Source organism: Anabas testudineus, chromosome 3 (assembly GCF_900324465.2).
Source record: "Anabas testudineus chromosome 3, fAnaTes1.2, whole genome shotgun sequence".
NCBI lineage: Eukaryota > Metazoa > Chordata > Actinopteri > Anabantiformes > Anabantidae > Anabas > Anabas testudineus.
This window is the reverse complement of record NC_046612.1, coordinates 10,802,629-10,824,519: the sequence shown is the minus strand read 5'-3', so window position 1 is coordinate 10,824,519 and position 21,891 is coordinate 10,802,629.

Genomic DNA, 21,891 nt, shown 5'->3' with positions numbered 1-21,891 from the left:
AGTAAACTGATTACTTAGTGGCACCTAGGTCATTCAGTAAGAATATAAAGGGCTTTGTCTTCCTCAAATGTTTGATATAATCAGGATGAAGCCCTGAGGGGGGTCTGGTTCTCTCTCTCCCAGACAGATAGATGAAAGCATTAAGATCCACTGACGATCTCCGATTCTTTAAGTACACTTTTTTACCTGATTATATATTTGTATTAATGGCAAAGAGTAGCTGCTGAATTTTTTATTTTTTATTTTTTTTTAAACAAACAGAAACTCAACAGAAGATACCCTCGAACAACTGCTAACAGCTAGGATGCCAATGCCACTTTCCAGTACATTTGCAAGCTGTAAGCAGGTTGTTAAATACACATATAGGCCTATAAAACTAAGCATAGATTTCCATTCACATTAAGCTGTAAGTCAGTTTAAGTAACCTGTTGCAAATAAACACTGTAATACAAGTGCATTTTCAAATACAGTGGGCACTAATTATGATGTAAATAAAGCTCAGGATTTTACACAACTAACATCCAAGTTAATTAATAGAGGAACATACTAAACAACACCTTTCCTAATTAGTCACACACTCCATAATTCTTTAGTAATGAATAGTATAATTGGGTAAAAGTTTGAAATGTTTCCTTTATTCATAGATTTGATATCAAAGCAAGAGATAAATGCACAATTAGTAAGTAAGCCATGTTTAATTGACTAGGGCTGGGCGAGTCTCGAGTTGTTACATGTATGCATGTATGTATACAAACACACTCACACAAGTATATGTAAATATCAAATCATTTCTGTCAAGCTTAATAGCTTCCTTTTTCTTCAAACTGAGATGTGAAGATGTCATAAGGTTAATTCAGCCACTTACATCAAAGTTTGGACCGTGTTTGGTGTCATCATGTCTTTTTCAGTAAAGTAGGCTATTGCATGTGTGATATCACTGTGTCTGTTAATTCTTTTGTTCTAAGACATGCTGCTGGAAAGTGGACACCATCTGGTTTGTTGTTGCGCTGGTGTCACTAGTTGTTTTAGACCACCATCACTAGCTGAGGGGTGGGACTGTAAAGTCTTGCATTGTGTGTGCCCTAAAAGGTGGTAGGAAAGATAAGTGGGGAGCATACTTTTGACACATTTTGCAGGCCACTCTGCTTCTCGGCCGAATATGCCCACTCTGAAATTTCTTGGAAGCTTCAAGCATGCATGCAAGCAAGCTTGCAAGCCATTATACCATTCCTGCACTCTCTCCGTCTTTGGATACTTCGGTAACTCAAATTTCCATTTTTTGTAATCTTTTTCTCTTATCTCGCTCTTGTTCATGGCTGCATAACTCAAAAATTATCACGTGTGCTTGATTTGTGTGGTGCTGTTTTCATTATCATTGGCCTCTCATGCTGTCTGTTAAAACATGGAGTTATGAATTAATATGGACCATGTCTTAAAGTTCCATCGAGGTAAGTTTATTATAAATATGTATATCGTTTTAACGCCCAAGCCCTATATTTGACTAATCAAAACTACACAAAAAAATAAATAATCAGCTAATCAAAAAGAGTCAGTTGCAGCCTCATCGCATATTCTGTATACAAGACACATAATAACAGAACACCGAACAAACGCCTAAAACATCAACTGCCACAAAGAATTCGAGTCTCAAACAAAATGGAAAAAAATCCTCCATTGTGTAATGGATTATGCCAGCCTAACTACCTCAGACATAACTTTTGATTTTTCTAATACAAAAACTTAAGGGGAATATATAGAGATGAATTCTAAAAGTACCTCTTCCCCCTTAGTCACCATTTTATTTTCAGTTCTAAGTTGAGACTAACGAAATACTGTTCTTTAGATTTAATTTTAACATAAACCAAGTTTGTTATTTTCGGTTTTTCCCCATTTACTTCAAAATCGAAAGCTGCAATACATGTTTTCTACTTTAATATAGGCACACAACACTCCTACATTGAATTGCCAGCATCAATATTCTTGCTAATTAAGATTTAGGAGTGTGTTGTCCCCTGTTGAGTCTTTTGTCACCACAGTGTAAGTGATCTGCATTGATTTTATTTTCTCATTTCTTTTTAATTGCATGGATTGTGGCATAGTGTAACTTAACCTCCATGCAAACACCCAGTTCATGGGAGTTCCTACAGTATTCTTCTTCAGAGGTTCTTAACCATCAAACAAGAAATTTAGGTTTAAAAGCTTTTTTTTTACTCATACTTGGAGTATACTAATGAAAACACACAAATATTCAGACACAAATACAAACCAGCTTATGTAGCCACTGCCCAGAGCTGTAATGTGACACCCTGCAATCAATACCACAGATCCAACAAGGCCTTTCAGTCCTTTCCTCTCATTCCACGATCCATAGACACCCTGCTTGTTCAAGGTTTAAAGTACTGTAGACTCATAACCACAGATATTAGCCAGCTCCAATGATGCCTACAGATATTTGGCTGTCACTTGAGGTTGTTTCTTTACCTTATTGATGAGTGTTTGTTGTGCTCTTGGAGTCATTTTGATTGGCTGCCCACTTCTTGGTAGCATAGCCACAGACCCAAAGTGTTTCTATTTGTAGAGTGTTTGCCTTACTGTAGACTGCTGAATTTCTACATTCTTTGAGATAACTTTGTTTCCCCTTTCAGCTTTATGTAAATAAACAGCTCTTGACTTTAGATCCTCTGAAAGCTCCTTTTCGTAGGGCATGGCAACATACATTTTTGTCAGTGAAAGTAGCTATTTTGAGGTCATTATTCAAAGGGTTGACATACTTTTTCCACTAGCACTATGAGGTTTTTCTGGTTGAATGTTTATTGTGTTATTGATTTACTTTTGAATACTTTCACTTCAACAGATCACATTTTCTGACAAATTAAAGCAGGAAACCATGAAATTCTAAATTCTTGCGACTGTATAGATAGATCAATAGATAGATAGATGTCTTCGTCCTTTCGCTTGCACACACAGACTTGACCATTGCGCCATTCTATTCCACTCAGAATCCATGCTTAGTAAATACCTCGGAAACAGGACAGGAACCATCATGAAAGGGAACAAACCACTGCACAGTATGTACCACTGGCAGATGCTGATATAAAAAAAAACCCTACCAGTGGCTAGAGAAAGCTGGAGTGAAAGACAGCACAGAGGCACTAATCACTGCAGTATAATAAGAAGCTCCAAGTACAAGATCAATAGAGGCTGAGGGCTACTACACCAGGCAGGACCCCAGGTACAGGCTGTGCAATGATGCCCTTGAGACAATCCAGCACATAACAGCAAGGTGCAAAATGCTAGCAGGCATGGAATGCTGCAACCAAGTGGCTGGCATAGTGTCTGTGCAAACTAAGATGGGTGATAGATGACATGGAAATGAAAGAAAAAAACAAAAAAAAAAAAAATTAAGGTTGCTGTAGGCTTTGAAACATCTGGAAGTGGGTTAAAGGGAGATAATGTAGAGATAACCCTACATCTTTCACAGATGTAATCTCAACTAACAAAACTGAGGGAACATAACAGAACAGGTTAGAGATGAGCAGAGGTGGGAAAATGGCCTATGGCTTTGAAAAGTTTATGGCTTCATTACCAGAACAGTCTGTTATGTGAATTGTGCTTGCATTTTTACATTAGAAAGTTCAGTTTAAAAATAATACGTTAAAAGTGAAAGCTAACTTATTAGAGTGACTGAAACATCACTGTCAGTGCTGGTGGACTGCTCAAGAGTTGAGATCGCTGTATTGCGCTCTGTACATGTGCATCAAATAGCGTCTGGGTGCTGTCTTCTAGCTCTGTGGTTGAATTCAAGTCAAGTTTCATACAAGAAAAATACTGTAAAGGAAACACATGCACCATGTTATGACAGAGACAAAGCGTGCAGCTATGGCTGCTGATCTGTTGATCAGTTGTTCTGTAGACTAAGTGTTATTAAATCAATAACTATTTAATCAAATTAAATAAAGGGCTGTGCTGCATCATATCATCCTTCATATATCATGTTTATTTTTCCCCATGATAATTTGGTCATACAGTACTACTGTTGTGATACTGACAATGTACAAACATTTTCCACCAATCGTGTTTGCTTGGCTTTATATACTGGATGCTGATGACGTGGACAAAAACAAAAACAAAAAAACACACAAAAAAAAAACCACATTGTTGGTTTGTACCATTATCATCTTGCCATTTAGATTTTTATCTCAAAAGTATGCTTTAAAAAAAAAAAAACTATCAAAAACCTTTCTTCTTTAAGGTTTTAGAGAGTTTTAGTTGTGCTTTCTGAGTACAAGGAACAGTCTTTAGATGACAGAAGGCTATGTTGGTCCTTATATTAATGCTTAGAATTTCAGTTCATCCACAATCAGCTTGAAGTTTGTAAAGGGAAGCTGGGGTGGATGGATGACTGTATGTATTTTAATCTGATACAGAATACCACAACTCACAGCACAGCATATGAAAAAAATATGTTTTCTTTATATTAAGTTTATTATTTTTTTTTTTTTAGGCAGAACATCTTTCTGTAAAAGGTGATAGAGAGCCCTTCAACACTCTGTGTCACATTTAGATGAAGCCTGTCCCAGCTGAATTTTAGGTAATCCTTTGTTTTTCCATCTGTCTCAATGGAAGTAGGAAATGTACTGCTCCTCAGAGAGTGAGCTCTTCAGCTGAGCCCTGTTCATTACCCTGCTACTGTGCAGGGTGCTGTCTGGTAAATGGCTTTATAATGGCACTTTGCTTCCACTGTGAACTCCCTGCCCATTTCTCTGAATTCTGATGCTCTGTGGTGCAAAGAACCATAAGAGTCAAAACTACTATTAGTCTACCTGTAACACTAAACCTCTTATTCTTACCCCAAATACTCTGCTATTGTGACTATATTTAAAAAGGCCCCTATCCTGAAGTGCCAGAACTACTGTATCTGAATGATCATTTAATGATTTGTCACATTTGGTATAGGATTTCCAAAAAAAAAAATAGTCAAAGATAGTTATTATCCTGCAACCTTATGAAAAACTCTGACAGCAGCAACATCATTCTAACTACAGCACCTGTACAAGTAAGTCACTGAACCTTGGACCTCCAAAAGTATTGGAGCAGTGAGGCCAGTTCCTTTATTTTTGCTGTAGACTAAATGCAGTTAGGTTTGACATCAAAAGATAATTCCTTGCTTGAAATAACTGCATCAAACCTGTGAGTCTTCTTCTTTAGTGATGCCTTTCCTATAAGGTTTAAGTCTGGAGACTGACTTGGCCAGTCTAAAACCTTCCAAATCTTGCCCCGATGTACTCCTTTGTTGTTTTGGCAGTGTGATTTTGGGTCATTCTTTTGCTGCATGTTGAATGATCTCCCATTGAGTTTGGTTTCATCATTCTTCAAACTGGCAGACAAAATGTTTCCATAGAGTTCTGAGTACATTTTGGTGCTGCCATCATGCGTTACATTATCAGTGAAGAGTATTCATTACCTCCAATGTGTTTCACAGATGAGCTTTCTGATAATGAGCAGAGCTCTTCTCCAAACTTTAGCCCCCACTTTGGTAAAGGTTAATCGTCGTCTCAGTAGTCCATACAATTTTGGCCAAGTATTTTTGAGGTTCACCTCTGTAATTTCTGGCAGATTTCAGTCTGGCCTTCCCATTCTTCTTGCTAATGAGTCAGTTTGCAACTTCTGGTGTAGCATCTTTTGTTCATGAAGTCTTCTGAGAACAGTAGATTATAATACTTTCACTCCTGCCCCTCTGGAGGTTGTTGCTTATGTCAGTTGTTTTAGGTTCCTTCTTTACAGCTCTTGCAGTGTTTCTGTTGTCAACTGCTGTTGTCTTCCTTAGTCTACTAGTTAGTTAGTTTGACATCTGTTACTTAGTAGTGGTTTCTTCCTTCAACATATGGCCAATGTTTGTTTGTTTGTGGCTCGGATTGAGTTTCCATCATCTCTCAGCTTTACGATTGCTTCTTTTTAACTCACAGACTCTGGTTTTCATGTTGATTACACCTCTTAAAGATAAATACAGTCTGAAAAGGCAAAACCGAAATCTGAAACTGTGTAGACATTCGGTGATATTTATCGTTTGAAAAAAAGAATGTAACAGGACACACATGGGCAACAAAACACATTTGTCAGTTACATGTTCCAATATTTTCGCTCAGACAAACAATGCATGGGTTCAAACAGAGGGTGCTGTCTTCCAAGTTGTGTATGGGATCCAGATGTAAACACTATGAAATGTAAGCTGAAATGTAGGTCTTTTGTCTTACATTCATCTTTTGATGTCAAAACAAAATATTTTTTGCATACAGCAAAAATAAAGGAACTTTATTTTTATTTACTGTTCCAATACCTTTGGAGGGGAGTGTATGCTTATTTAAGTGACTGCTGCTAGCCAATAATAAAGCTTGATATGATACATGCATGTGTCACAAGACAATATGTCTTAAGAAAAAGTAAATAATATAACCGGAAAACTTCACTTAAGTGAAGCTCATCTACCACAAACATAAGTAACTCCCCTGAAGATAAAGGCTACAAAATGAGAAGATCAAAAGCATTATCAAAACATAGATATTTTTTGTTTAGCTGTCATGATGTTGTACTTATTTACAGTAATATATATATATATATATATATATATATATATATATATATTACTTTTTAATGTTAGTTTCAGGGGTGCCATTCTTATATTGTTCCTCATTAATGTGAATTTAGGACAAGCACGAGTTTCAAACTTTCAAACCACAGTAAGCTGTTTTGAGTTTAAGTTTTGAAGACTTTGAAGTGATAGGACGGTGCTGCAGGCTGAATTCCTGATTGACTTGTTATCATTCAGAGGTTATTCTATAGTGCTTAATGCTGTCTCACACTGGCTTGCAATTTATGTTTGTTCAGTTTATGTTAAGTAGTAGTCATGCTGTTTTTCATAGTTTTAAATTACAGTTAATGGTTAAAGTAATGCTTTTATTCATGAAAATCTGAAAACCTAAATTTAAGGGAAATACTTTAATGCCATGGGACGAAACAGCTACCTTTTCCTGAGTTATTCGTATTATTATCCTTTATAGTGAAAAATCAAGTAAATGTCATCATCATCCCTTTTGTGGTTACATTTTTACTACCTACAGCCATAATTGTCCCTTTACGAGCTAGAAATATGTATAATATCCATCAGTAGTTGTTTTAATTTAGATCATATTAATTGTATTTACACTTTTGAAGCTTTCTTAGCTGTGCTACTGAGAATAAGTGGGAAAACTGCACATTAGACAAACACATAATATTTACTTTGATTGACATCTGTAAAGACGGCCACTGTGTTCAAGTTTTGCTTCTACTGTGTGTCTGTTTGTCTTGCTACAGTCCAGACAAAAACTAATTCTGTAGAGGAAATTTTCAATATAGATGCAGCTGAAGCCAGTATCAACCACTGCAATTTAGTTTCAACTTTCCTTTTACTGTAATAAAGTTGGATCATGGTATTTTATATCCCAAAGCCATAGGAGAGTGCATTTGAAAGGCCTTGATTTATCCTTGTGTTGTTATCTTTTCCAGACAATCAATAGACACTATCAGGTCAACAGATATTACTGGCATATGTCTAAACTGAATTATAAGGGGTTTGCAGTTCATTGATTTCAGACATATGACATTGTGAATAATGTTGTTGAGGAAATCAAAACATTTTTTCCCCTCCTTTATAAACTGGTACAGGTATTTAACATCTTCTGTATGGATTGCAGGTGCTGTTTGCATTATCACTAAAGAAATCATGCATATGATGATCACAATTAAAAAGAGATGCAACTGAACTTGCAACTTTTTTTTTTTTTTTTAAAATGCAATTACCTACACTTGACCTAGGGCTGTTCACTGGCAAGAATCTGGCAATACGATATCAGAGGACAGAGCTGTGTCTCAGGAGGTAGCATGGTCATCTACCAATCGTGGGATCAGTGGTTCAATTCCTCCTGTCCTGACTCCTCCTGTCACATATTCTTAGGCAAGATACTGAACCTGAAGTTTCCCAAGCTGAGTCAGGTCAGCTACATGGCTGCGTGTTTGTCCATGCACTTGTGGACATGTCTTTAAAACCTTGTGTGAAAAAATAACTGTGTGTGTGTGTGTGTGTGTGTGTGTGTGTGTGTGTGAGAAGTTGTATAAAAACGCTATATAATTTCATTTCCATTTACCACAATACAGGGGTTACAAGTTTAATTTTAGGATTATTGTCATAATACACACAATATATCCCTATATGCAGTAGGAGTTTTATAAAAAAAATGTTTTTATACAGAACATCTGTTCCACAAATCCTTGCATGTACACTGTTAAATATAAATTAATACAGTATCACAAAACATAATACCATGATATTCAATATTTTCTTACTGCCCTAAATTGACAAACAGTGAAACAACCTCTGTTTACACAGTTTCCTCTTTTCAATTAAGGACCCAGAGGGCTACAAATCTGCACTTCCTATTTATTGTGAGCATTTTTAGGCTGGCATGACATGAAGAAAACAAAACACGTTAATATATTGATTGTTAATATATTGATACAGATTAACAACTTAATCGTTTTCTAACTATGTATATAGTAGACCACTGTGTGATTGATATACACACCTGCCACTACCTACACCAACAGCCCTGGTGACAAACATATGGTAGATAGTGAAATGTAAATGGCCTGCATTATTATGTGGCTGTTACTTACACACACACACACTCTCTCTTTATGAGCTAGTAATAGCAAACATGCCAGAAAAAGGGGGCGAAAAATGCAACTAAGGTGCCAGTAAAAGAAGGTATTGTAAGTAACATTTATTCATTCATATATTCACATTCACATGTTCACACATCAAGAACTGTAGCATGAGGTACATTTATTTGACAGCTTTAGTTACTTATCAGATGAAGAATCCTAAAACAAACCAAAATTAGGATATATTATTAGGGATTAACCAACTCTCAGATAGTGATTTACAGCACAATCGATCGCTCCCTGGTGGTTAGTTGCAGTACAAGTTTTAAACCCCGCCTACTCCATGTTAGGAGCTGGGACATGAGGCAAACTAATAATTAAAAGTAAAAATCGAATATACTTTCCTCAAAGTTCACGCTGATTTGTGTTTAAGTGGTCATTTTCCTGAAGAACTTGTTTTCAACAAATTATTTGGTTATTTTAAAAGGGGCTTGCTCACATGATTGATAATAGAAGCTCGTTTTACTTTACTTATTTACTGCCAACTTTGTCCCCCAGTCTGCAAATGCAGTCAACTGTAAAACTGTGACGCCACTGCGTCTTTGTGTCATGTTTGGTAAATTTGTAATCTTTTACTTCTAAAGAACCTAAGTTTAGCACATAGACAAACTTATCTAATGTTAGCTTCCTGTGGTAACTCATTAAAGCTACGCAAGTTGTTACTGAATTTAGGTTTAAGCTGAAGACAGAATTCAACCTACAAATATATGTTTTCATAGAAAAATACTCAGCCAAAATGTGCATTTGAATTTACATTAACATTAGATCAGCTCAGTTAATCAAATACCGTAACTACACAGCTGATGTATGAACATTTATGTAACCAGGTATTTATTATCAAAATGATCAGAAGTTAACAGGTTAATTGAGATGGTTTAGTCGCTTTGTTTATTTTAATGAGAACACAACATCTATATGGATATTATTATACACTTGGTCACTGCATTACAGCGACTGAGATCAGCTCAGTTAGGATGTAAGAAGTCAAGATTCAGCTATTCTTAAACTGTAGAACATCAGCACATTTGGCTCCTGAGTTTTGAAGAATTACTAGAACAGAGGCGTTTAATAATATGGCATAAAAGTAATTGAATTCAGTAACTGTACACGGGGTGATAAAATCTGAATTACCTGTAGTTTAAATCTGCTCAAGTCAAACTTCATCCAAAATGTTTTCCTTTAGTAAATAACATCAGTTTTACTTTGATTACAAGAGTTGCAGCCCAAGATGAAAAAACAGGTGCTTACTGATGTTTGTGTTATGATTACAGAAGCAGCCTGTCCCACAACCACAGAACAGGAAAGAAGATAAGGTGCAGACAGTAGACTCTCTGAATGCTCTTAGAAAAACTACTTAGAGATGGACAAAAATGTTTTACATCTAAAGTAATCCTACATGTTTAGATCTTATCTTCTCTTTTTCTCAAACACTGAACTAAAAAGTTGGCAACTTTGACAAAGCATTTTAGAAAAATACCACATGAAAATAGGTTTCTACAAAGTAATGTCAATTTAAAAAAATAAGGAAGGTGAAATCAGTGTTTGCATTAATATTCACCCCCCTTCAGGTCAGTATTTAGTAGATGCACCTTTGGCTTCAATCGGGGCATGGAGTCTGTGTGGATAGGTCTCAATTAGGCTTGCACATCTGGATTTATGCCATTCTTCTTTGCAAAACTGCTCAAGCTCTGTCAGGTTGTGTGGGAATAGGGTGTGGACAGCCCCTTTGAAGTCCATCCAGTAATTCTCTATTGGATTGAGATCTGGGCTTTGACTCGGCTACGCCCTAACATTCATCTTTTGGTCTGTAAACCATTTTTGTGTAGTTCTTGTTGTATGCTTCGGGTCATTTACTTTCTTTAAAACAAATCTTCTCCCAAGCCATAGTTGTCTTGCCGACTGAATAAGATTGTCCTCCAGGATTGTTCTATATTTTGCCACATTCAACTTACCCTCCATCTTAGCAAGCCTTCCAGGGCCAGCTGCCAAGAAGCATCCCCACAGCATGATGCTGCCACCACGTCGTTTCACAGTGGGGATGGTGTCTTTGCGGTGATGTGCAATGTTTGTTGTGCACCAAACATAGCGTCTTGTCTGATAGCCAAAAAGAACCATTTTAGTCTCATCAGACCCAAGAACCCTCTTCCACTGGACCATGGAGTCTTTCACATGGCTATTGGCAAACAAGTCGTGATTCCAGACAAGTTTCTTTTTACTGCAGTCACTTGAGACATATTTTACTGGACTCAGGTGATCCCCATTTCACCAATTGTGGGACTACTAGCACCAAATATCTGGACCTCTGTTGGATTAGACCAGTCATTTTAAAGGGGGTAAATATTAACGCAAACACTGAGTTGACCTTACATATTTTTATTTAAATGGCATTACTTTGTAGAAACCCGTTTTTACTTTGACATTAATGAGGTATTTTTCTGATTCGTTTTTTTTTTGTCAAAGTCTCCAACTTGAATTGATCATAATTGATTTATAATGTCAATAAATAGGGTGAAACATCCAAGGGGGTGAATACTTTTTATAGGCACTGTATAAGCATCAAGTCTGCTTTTCTGTGTTTACACACTAAACTTGTACATTCATGTTATCAACATCATCAAGTTTGAACAATAATAGGATTTGTGTTTCAAAGAAATCTATTTGTGTACAGAGTTGGGCATTTTTGCCACTGCTGGGTCCCAGAGAGAACCATATTAGTGGTTTTGTGTGAAATGTCTAATAATATTATATAAGTGGCTATGAAATTTGTCCCTCACATTCACACATTAGCCCCAGGTGTAGCTTTAGTGCGATACAAACATTAGCATGCTGACACACTAAACTAAACTAATGAGATAATTAGCATTAAGGTCACTGTCAGGCTGTTAGCATGCTAAAGTCAGTATTTAGGTCTGCTGCGTCATAGAGCAGCCAAAACTAGTACATGGCTGTAGACTCTTATGCTGACTTATTATAAACAAACATCATCATGTACAAATGTGTTGCTCTTCACAACTGAAATTCAAACCAATTAGAGGCACACAATTAGTATAACTATAGTGGTTTAGATCTGTGCTTTATTTACCTCTTGTACAAACGCCACATTTCTGGACAGATACAAAAAATAATCTATTCAATACTTACATACTGGTTGTGAAGAGCAGTCTAGTCTGTTTTGCATAATCTAAGTAGCAAGTTATTGATGCCCTATTTTTATTTTTAAGTACGTATTCAATATTCTGGTTGCAGTGTACAATTTCCGTTACTTGGTGAGCTACATGGATTTATTTCTACCTCATTCTGCATTTGCTGTGCAAGCGCATAGGCATCATTGGCCTTAATGAAATATGGGCCTGAGTTCTTGGTGTAGGCAGTAGAAGAAATTTTCCAATTTTAATGATTCCACACTGATGCATATTTGTTATAATATAGTGAGACAGAAAAGTACAGAGAGAGAGAGAGAAGTGACAGCTGAAGATTACAACTGCTACAACTATGGTTTTATTTAAGAGTGAATGTATATAAATATTATTTACCCACTTAAAATTTGAAACAGCATTTTATTATAAATGTCAAAGTTTTTATTTCTAAAGAGCATGTATGCATAGTTTACTGGAGTTTATGATTTCTTATAGTGTTTTTTGAACTCCTGGATTGCTTATTTTTATTTTTGTTTTTTTCCACTGGATCATGGCATTGTCAGCGAGTACAGAACAGCCACCCACTCATGCTAGGTGGAGATAAAAACAAACCCTCCTCTGCACTTAAGCCAGCAACATTACATGTAGGACACTTAATTGTTGGTTTGAAAAGTGGACCATATTGCTGTACAAGAGTCCTGTTCCAACTCCTTTTCTTTTTTCTTTTTTTTTTAATAATAACAAAACAGTAGACTCTTTTTAATTAAGTCATAAAAAATTTGTTTTTCTTTGAAAAGTGCCATTGAACTAAATTTCTGTTCATGTATCATGGTCAGTGTCATTTATCCATTCTCATTGAGATCCTAACACATTTTCTGCATGTCTGGTCTGTAAGTAAGTCCAGCCATGAGGTGATAAATAAATCCCTTAGATCAACAACAGATCATTTTACCATTTCAGACTGCACCATGACATTCTGTCTATGACCAGATAATCCACCCACACAGTCATGATACAAAATGTGTTTAGACAAAATGCAACTAATCCAGAAATCCTCTTTTAAGATGTGACATCTGACATCTGTGGAGGTGACAATGGCACAGAAGACTTTCTCGTCTATCTCACAGACAGTACGCATCAGAATAATGAGCATGTTTGCCCAAAACTTGTAATATCTAAATAATCATACATGCACGACAGAAAATAGATGCAAACATAGGCAAATGAGTCTTTAAGTGTGGGTGGTGTTTTTTTCTAATCACATGATAAATTACCAATTTTAAGCCATTATTTTGGAGAAACAAATGGATTTAGGGGCATGTACAGTATTTGTCTATATCTTCAGTACCATGAAAACAAGTACTGTAATATTTTCATAATTCTGGTATTAACTAAGTACCTAAGTATGGGTACTCATGACATCCCTAATCCAGAGGCTGATAAAAAGTTTGTGCCACCCATTTCTAGATCCCTTTGTAAAAAGGAGGAAAGTGGCCTGAGAGGGATAATCCTTATTTTCAACCAAATTATTTCACAGAGACTTTTTTTATTAGGAGAAGGTTTTAAAAAACAATTCAGGACAAGGTTTTCCCCAGGTTTCCACAGGGCTTAGGTGCTGTCTGGGCCCCGAGGCAAAGGACAGATTTAATAAGCATCTGGATATACAGTCCACAATTTGGTAGAAAAACTATAGCCTACAGCTGTATTTGCAACAATAGGCTACAGTATGCTTTAGAGCTGATTTGACAAAATTCAATCAAATCAATTCTATTTGACAACTACATGACTTTAAGAGCTTCTGTTTTGCAGTTAAGGAACTAAAAATATTCACTTTAGTGCAACACATACAGTTTTTGAACTACTTGTAGTATTTCCATTTTATATTATAGATAGGTAGACAGACAGACCTAACATTACTTGTAGATAATCATTTGATAAGTAGATGCATTATTTGATGTTTTAAAGGGAAAAAATTAAGAGCAAACATGACGATTTCGTGCACCGCTCTTAAAACACACAACACATCAAATTACATCACAAAAGGGAATCATAATGAGTCTGCTTAATGGAGTAACTGAGTTTACCTTCCCTGCCTGCAGTGGGCTGTGTGCTGGTGAGGACAGTGGCCTTTACTGCCGTCACTGTAATGAAAAAAAGGAATCGTATGGGTCTCTAAAAAAAACTTTACTAGTTAACTCTGGTCACTCACAACTCAGTTTTCTGGTGATTGATGTTACGTTAAGCACATTGCTATAAAGTTTGTGGTTTTTGACAATTAGAAGAATAGTGTTTACATCAAGTCTATTTTTCTGACAGCAGCCTGCTGTGTCAGTCTGCTGCTCTGCCTTCTATAGTATGTTCTGAAAAGCTGCAGACTTCTTGTGTAACATTGCATCAGTTCAATAGTCAACATCATTTGTCTAAATCCTTAGTTTTCAACAACACTAGAAAGACATATGTACTTGTAAATGAACTTATAGCTTCTTGTTGTGTTTTTCTCAGCTAATGCTCTGAAAGTCATGGCTAACGCTCACACTTTTAGCTGCCTCCAGCTGACTATGCCATTTAAAACATCACTGTGACCAGCAATGTCTCAGCAAGTAGAGGGTATCTGTAACACAGTAGCCTCTGGCATGCCTTTGCCAGCTGGAAGGAGTGGTGGGGTGTAACAATTTCCCAAATCGACAGGTTAGGTTCAGACCTTAATTTTAGAGCCAGGGCTTAGTTCATATCATGGGTTTCTCTTCTGCCAGAATATCCAATCAAGAAGTACAAAATGCAGTTTATCAAATGTGAACTTTTTCATTAATGTTTTGTTAAGTAAAGAGGAAGGTTGTGGGTTCTGTCTTGATCCAGAATCTTTATTAACCTTTAAACAAAACTGCCTTTCTATAACTTTAATCAAAGTTCTTTTCTCTCCTACGCGTATGCACAAAGGGACACTGGGGTTAAGTCTGTGCTGTGGGATATGTGCTCTTTTAGGGTTGATAAATACAGACTATAAGGCAAACACACAGGCAAAGACATTGGAATTTACTTCAAGTCAAAATTAATTTTTAAACTGGTATATGATTGTTAAAATGACAAATACCCATGTGTTTGTTCCCTTGTCCCACCAGTAATTTGTATTTTAGTCTCAGTGGTTCACTAAATGAGACACTGTAAAACACAGTCTAGAGTACAACAATGCAGATGACTATGAATTGAAGATAATAAATTGGGTTTTACTGCTTGACTTATCATCCGAGATGCAAGCAACATTTTAAAATATTTTTACCCATTTCAAAATTTAAATGCTGTAGCTAGAACAAAATAAAACAAACAAGATTTACCATAACTAAACTCTGCTTCCTCCTTTATCTACAGGACAGAGACAAAGGTGCTGACGCATCTTAATGCCTCCTCTGCTCTTATTCTCAGGTCCGTCATTATCATATTGAATTTGCATCAACTCCTCACTGTCCCAGAGCAAGAGCAGCACCTTTGTTATCATTCCATACGTGTCTTCTTACAAGCAAATCCTTGCATTAATCTATGCCTACTACTACACCCACCATTACTTATCTGCCTTTGTAGATGGACTTTATGATCCCTATGAACTTTTAGTGTACATTTTATGTCAGCATTCATGGATGCTGATATTTACAAACATCAGAGAACCTGTGTGTAGATTTTTTATCTTACTATAGCTTCTTTCAAAGTACACTAACAGCTCTGATGTTATAACTTCTGAAAACAAAGAAATATTTACCAGATACAAGCCATTTACCAGGTGTGCCCAGTAAAATTGCTGCCTTATTCCTTTTCTTGTATCAGTGGGTGCCATTGATAATGTAATGGGCTGGATTGGTGCCAACCTAATGTAGTTACTGTCACCAAACAAAGGCACTAGTCAGGACTTTTGGCAAAAAGCACTTGGCTCTCTTTCACAGAAATACTGCTGTAGTACCAACATACTGTAGAATGCATCATCCTACTTTTGAGTTCATGGCATTATTCCCATGTCTGTAAATGTGGAAATCCAAATAAAAAAGCACATACTAGACTATACTATATTATGTGGCAATAGCTGTTTTGTTTTTAAACGTTTTTCAGTCTTTTCAACCTGGATTTCTACATAAATTTAGTAATCACTGCTGAGAAAAAAAAGTGATAATCCGCTATACATAGCAAATGGCAATTAAATGACAATAGGTTGGAATATAACTGAAAACCTATTTTTAATACTACTGTTGTACAATACAATAAAATGCAAAGCAAAGTGTTTGTAACATCAATACATTTAAAGCTTTAATACCAAAGAGTATCAGTTTATAAAAATACTAAGAGACAGGATTTTACAACATGTAGGCTGACAAAAAAAATTCAAGCACAATACTAGTCATCACATGCAAAAAGTAATTAAGCCCTACAAAAAAATAATTATCAATTACCAACACTGAAGTGATAAATTGACAAAATGCGAACAGACAAACGCAAACTAAATTTCAAACACATTACCAACAGCTTAGCCAAAACAAACAGACAAGTGCAGCTATAATTATCAACCATGAGAAACAATCACTGTTCACAATTAAAAATTACCATCAACTCACAAGACATGCAAACGCTTGCACTACACAGCTGTGTAGGCCTATACATGTTAGGGAGATTATTTAATTATTTAATTACAAATAAACAAAAACAAATCTTGCAGCAAAAACAACATAAAAATAAGCGTTTCTTCAAATGCTGCTGTATTTTATTTACCCAAAACACTAAAATAAACAGTAACTGTGAAATGCACAAAGGTCTGAGTACTACTGTTTGGTAGCCTGAACACTTGGAGCTAATTCGTTAGCATTATAGCATTAACATATATAAGATTACATTTTAAATTTACTTACTTACTGCTGTAGATCCCCTGAAGCTGTTTTTTATCAGCAGCAGGATGTTTGGTGGATTTTCTTTGTTTCTACTTCTAAGTGTTGACGCTGTTTGTAGAAAGTTCGCTTTCTATGCTAATGATGCTAAATACGCAGCAACAGGTGTGTGGCTTTTAACTACTGCGCAATCGCGACATTCAAGATGGCGCACGTTTCTTCTTCTCCATGTTTTTTAATGTGACAGACGGACAACAACGTTAGCTCATTACCGCCACCTACTGAATCACGGGGTCGGAATGAGCTCTCTGTCTAAATCCTTCTGCCTAGTTTTTGTTTTATTATTGAAATTTAGCATTATTCCTACTCTTATGATTCTGATGAAACACATACTGTATGTCTATATTTAATTAACTTTTCATTGAGTGAATAGCCTTGAATAGACTTTACTATGTTTTAATTTCTTTGAACATTTGATATATAAAAATACAGACACCCTACAAACATTGTGAAAGTGCATATGAAAGCTAGTGTCAACTTCAGTAGTTGGCACATTAAGTGGGTCAACAGCAGTAACATTGACAAAAAAAAGGTAAAACAGATACCATGGAGCTGCCATGAACCACCCCACAAAATAAATAAAATATATAATAAATATATATATATATATATATATATATATATATATATATATATATATATATATATATATATATATATATATATATATATATATATATATATATTTTTTTAGTTGGAGAATGGACTGGTCAGACAGTCAGGATGACACTTTACAGAATCATAGTACAGTAGCAATACAGGAAAAATATAGTAGTTCCCCTGAGTATTGGTTTAATTTGAAACTCGAGCTTATTTTCTTCCTTATGTCTCTCAAGGTGAACATGTTTCAGGAAAGCTTATTATTATTATTATTCCCATGGTCAAGGGCAGTAAATGAATATCAGATTTAAATGTGTGATTTTCTAGAAAGTAGATTTTCTCATTGTGGACAGGCATCATAAAACCACTCTAAACCTTAACAGGCTATAAAGCTATTAACAAACAAAACAGGCATCTAAAAAACATTCATACAGTCAGTTCAGCTCCAGGCACAGGTTAACAGTGTACATGTACACCCCCACAACAACTTGGAATCTGTAATTTCAGCTGATGCCGACTGAGGTCAGCTTGTATTTTGTGCTTTCTTAATTGTAAAGATTAGTATCAATCTTCAAAGTATAATATCTTGGTGCATTTGCCAGGATTTTAATTCCTTACATATTAATCATACAAAACCACTTTAAAGGCAATGAGAATCCATTCAGCATTTTCCCACAAGTCTAATGTCCAGTATTGCCCCCTCTCTTTGGTTGTTTTGAGTTCCCACAGAGTTCAGACTCAGAAGTTACATTAAAATGCGATGATAATTGAAGAATCTCCCAGGTGACCAGCACTGCAGAGGAAGCACTCTCAGTGTTATCCCAGCCCACATCCTGTTGTGATAATGTTTCAGATCTTGGCAGGGACAACACACACCAGGCACTAGGGAGGACAGGGCAGTGGAGGCGAAGAAGCTCAACTCTAAACCTAAACTGTTAATATTAATATTTTTTATTTAATAAAAATCTAATTTAATTTTGAGGGTGATCTGTTTGTAACATACTGTGTGAATACCAACACTTATGGTGTTTCAGCTCAAAGACACAGATTAAAATTTCTTCAATCTGTTGTCTTCACATGAAAATTCTTAATTTATTATCTGCAAAATCATAATAGCAGGATAACACTTTTTAAGTGTAAACTCCTGTTGTTGTTACATTGTTTGAATTCGATGTTCAAATTGTTAATCCACTTTCTGCTATAAATATTGAGTCATAGTTATATTCAGTTATAATCGTAGTCTCTAGGCCAATTGGAGCTGATGTCTCTATTGATCATTCGAAGTTGCTGTCATGAATCTATCGCCCTTTATTGCACCTGACAAGTGGTAGGTAAGTAAGAGTACACATATTCACTTATGCACATACTGTATATAAGTGGATTGACTAGTGTACATAAAATAAAATGAATGGATGAGTAAATGGTTTTACTATTGTTTGTTTTATTATGCATTATTATCTGAATTAAATATGTAAACAGTGGCCATAGTTACTTTTATAATGTAAGAGGAGACATGGTGGAGCACTGTATAGGCAAACCGTTCAGCTAATGAGCTCAGATTTGAGAACCATGACTCTAATGATTCACTAATGCAGTCTCTGCACTAAGTATAACATTACTACGGAAGTCTTCTCATTGTGTAAAATAGCTCATACAATACAGTACAGAAGGTACTTGGCTAGTCAGACATATCATGTTGATTTCCATAGTTAAAGTGGATTGGAGTGAGACTGAAGTAAATTATTTTAATATGTGATTTGCCTTCTTGAATTAGCACCATCAAATACATTTGCTGCACACATTGGTTATATGTAGGAAGAAAAGAAATAATAAACAAACAATCATACAGTTTTACACACAGTACAGCTTTAAAGTGATTATCCCCAATAATTATCTCTCAAAATATCTGCACATTTTTGTTTTTGCAGTAAAGCCATCATAAATTCTCTTTAGAAATATTTACATTATTGAGTCAGTCACACAACTCAACAGATAATAATGCCGCGTGCAGCTGTATGCTTATTCACCTGGAGCAGGGAAATTGCTAAAAGACATGACAGAGTAGTTCCAGCCCACTAAATAAAGCCGTTTCTGCTGTGAGTTTGCTTAAGATATGAAAATAGACAACACCATGTAAAATATTCAAAATGTGTTTTTGTATTGTTTAGATTTTAAGTAAGTCTGTTGGTTTTCAATTTGAGTTCTATCTGGAAAGTAATGGAAAGCAGTTTAGCTGTTCATGTTGTGGTTGTTGATAACAGTAATGATTGGGGGTGTAATTGAAAACTGAGAATAAGTAGCATCACATCACTCAGTGCACTGGACCCTGGGGAAGTGACAAATGGGAAATATGGGAAACACCTGCCTCATGTGAAGACAGATCCGATTGTCGTTATTGTCCATTTCGCTGTGCCTACCTTCCCCAGTCTCTTAACCTGTCACCCCGACCCCTGTTAACCCCACCCCCTTCAAAATGATGCATCCACAAGCAGCGTTACAGCAACACCTACTGGTAGTCACAAATAAAGGCAGGATCACAAAATCATTTCCTCAGCTCTGGTAAGATGATGTATTCATAGGAAAACTTGCCACAAACAAAATGAAATACATTTCATCTCGGCACTCTTATGGTTTTGTTTACTCTCTTTTTTTTTTTTTTTTGCCTATTGCCTGATTGTTAGACTTGCTTCCTCTCAAAGATAACGTGCACTTTTTGATGGCTGCCAGAACAGAAATGACAGACACTGCAAGCAACCGGTAGAGGCATTGTGCAAAGCAAATCAAATACCAAAAAAAAAAAAAAAGAAGAAAACAAGGTAGTATGTGCTGTTTTTATTCTGAATAACAGACACAATCGTGCTGCCTATGTGGGGCACATAGGCCTACAATATGTATCTCTTGAACAAACAGAATAAACACAGACCTGTGATCATCATTATGCTTATTACTGATCATTAGTATTCATCACTATGAGCTGTTTATACCTGGGCTGATACTAACTAATCTTTTTCCTCATCTAAACAGTGGTAAATCAGTATGTGCAACAAACCCTCAATCCTCTGATAGGGATGATGAGCATCAATCTGTTTACTCGAGTGCGCCACTCTTCAGTTTCAAGATCAATTAGCATCATGTGTGCAGGCATGGTGGAGTACTATTTCCTTCAGTTTGGAAAGAGCATGTTACTGAAACAGGAGATAGCTGTGGTCACGAAAGACTGACATTTCAGGGATCTAAGAACCTAATGCAAGCTAATTCGAGATACAATCAAACCTGGAAACAAGTATGAACAGAGCCTTTTGCACTTTAGAGAAGAAACACCGAAAACAAAACGAGACAGGTGTTGTGCTAATGCTGCTTTTACTGGTACCTACTGCTTCTAATTGTCCACCTTCTTTTCTCAAGTGAAATGTCAGAGAGTTACTGTGTAAAAATGTTTTGTGCATGGTGTGGTGAATTGCTTCAATGACATTTCAGTTATATAGGGACATGCACACTCTTGTGTCACTGTATTTGTTACTTACAGATCTGAACCAGGGAATTTTGAAAGAAGATTGAAACAAAAAAAAAAACATCACCTTCACTGTTCTGTTGGAGAAATAATACTGACAGCAGCTTTTAATTTCCCAGATTTAGCTAATAAATAAGGTCTGTGACGTTTTTTTCAGTCTCATCGTGTTCTTTGTGCTTTTAAAAGGAATCTCATTACATTTTCTACAGTGTCCTACTGCAGTGCACCTCATTTTACTTTAAGATTCTGTGATTCCATCACTGCCCTTGTTCCCTATACAGTGCACCTCCTTGGGCATTTGGTAGGAAATTGGATTGGAGTAAGCACATGCTGCAATACAAAATGAGGCCCTCCCACCAGAGTTCCCTTCAAACGTATAAAAGAATTACAAAAGAAAAACAGACACACAGTATAGAAGCAGACATACGCAGTTCAAGTGCAGGCCGTTCTACATCACTTTGAATACGTTATCGGGTTACTGCTGTTGTTCAAGGGAATGACAAACAATGTAAAAGAAATGAAAAGAACACAAGAAAGTCGTTTCTGTATCTGTAGCCTGTAGAGAAACGTATTTTACTCACTTAAACATCCATGTTGTGTTGCACAAAGCTTATTATATGTCACGTGTCGTAATGATAACTGTGAGATTGGACTAAACTTCTGTATTAACCAGAAAATATGAACTTATGTGGACAGATGTTGTGGAGCATATTGATTTACCAAAGTTACAGTCTGCAACTTCAATTAAATGAGTTCCAAGCTATGAACACTGTTTAGATAGGCTACTTTAGTGTGGGTGTCCCTGAGTATTTAGACTGATATATATCTATTTTCGATTGAATGGGAAAGCTGACTATAAGTTCATAGCCTGCAGTGTAAGTGTTTTAATGCATTTCCTCTCTTTCTGAATTAAATAAACTTAAAGTAAACACTCATTTAAATAGAATAACCACTTGCCTTG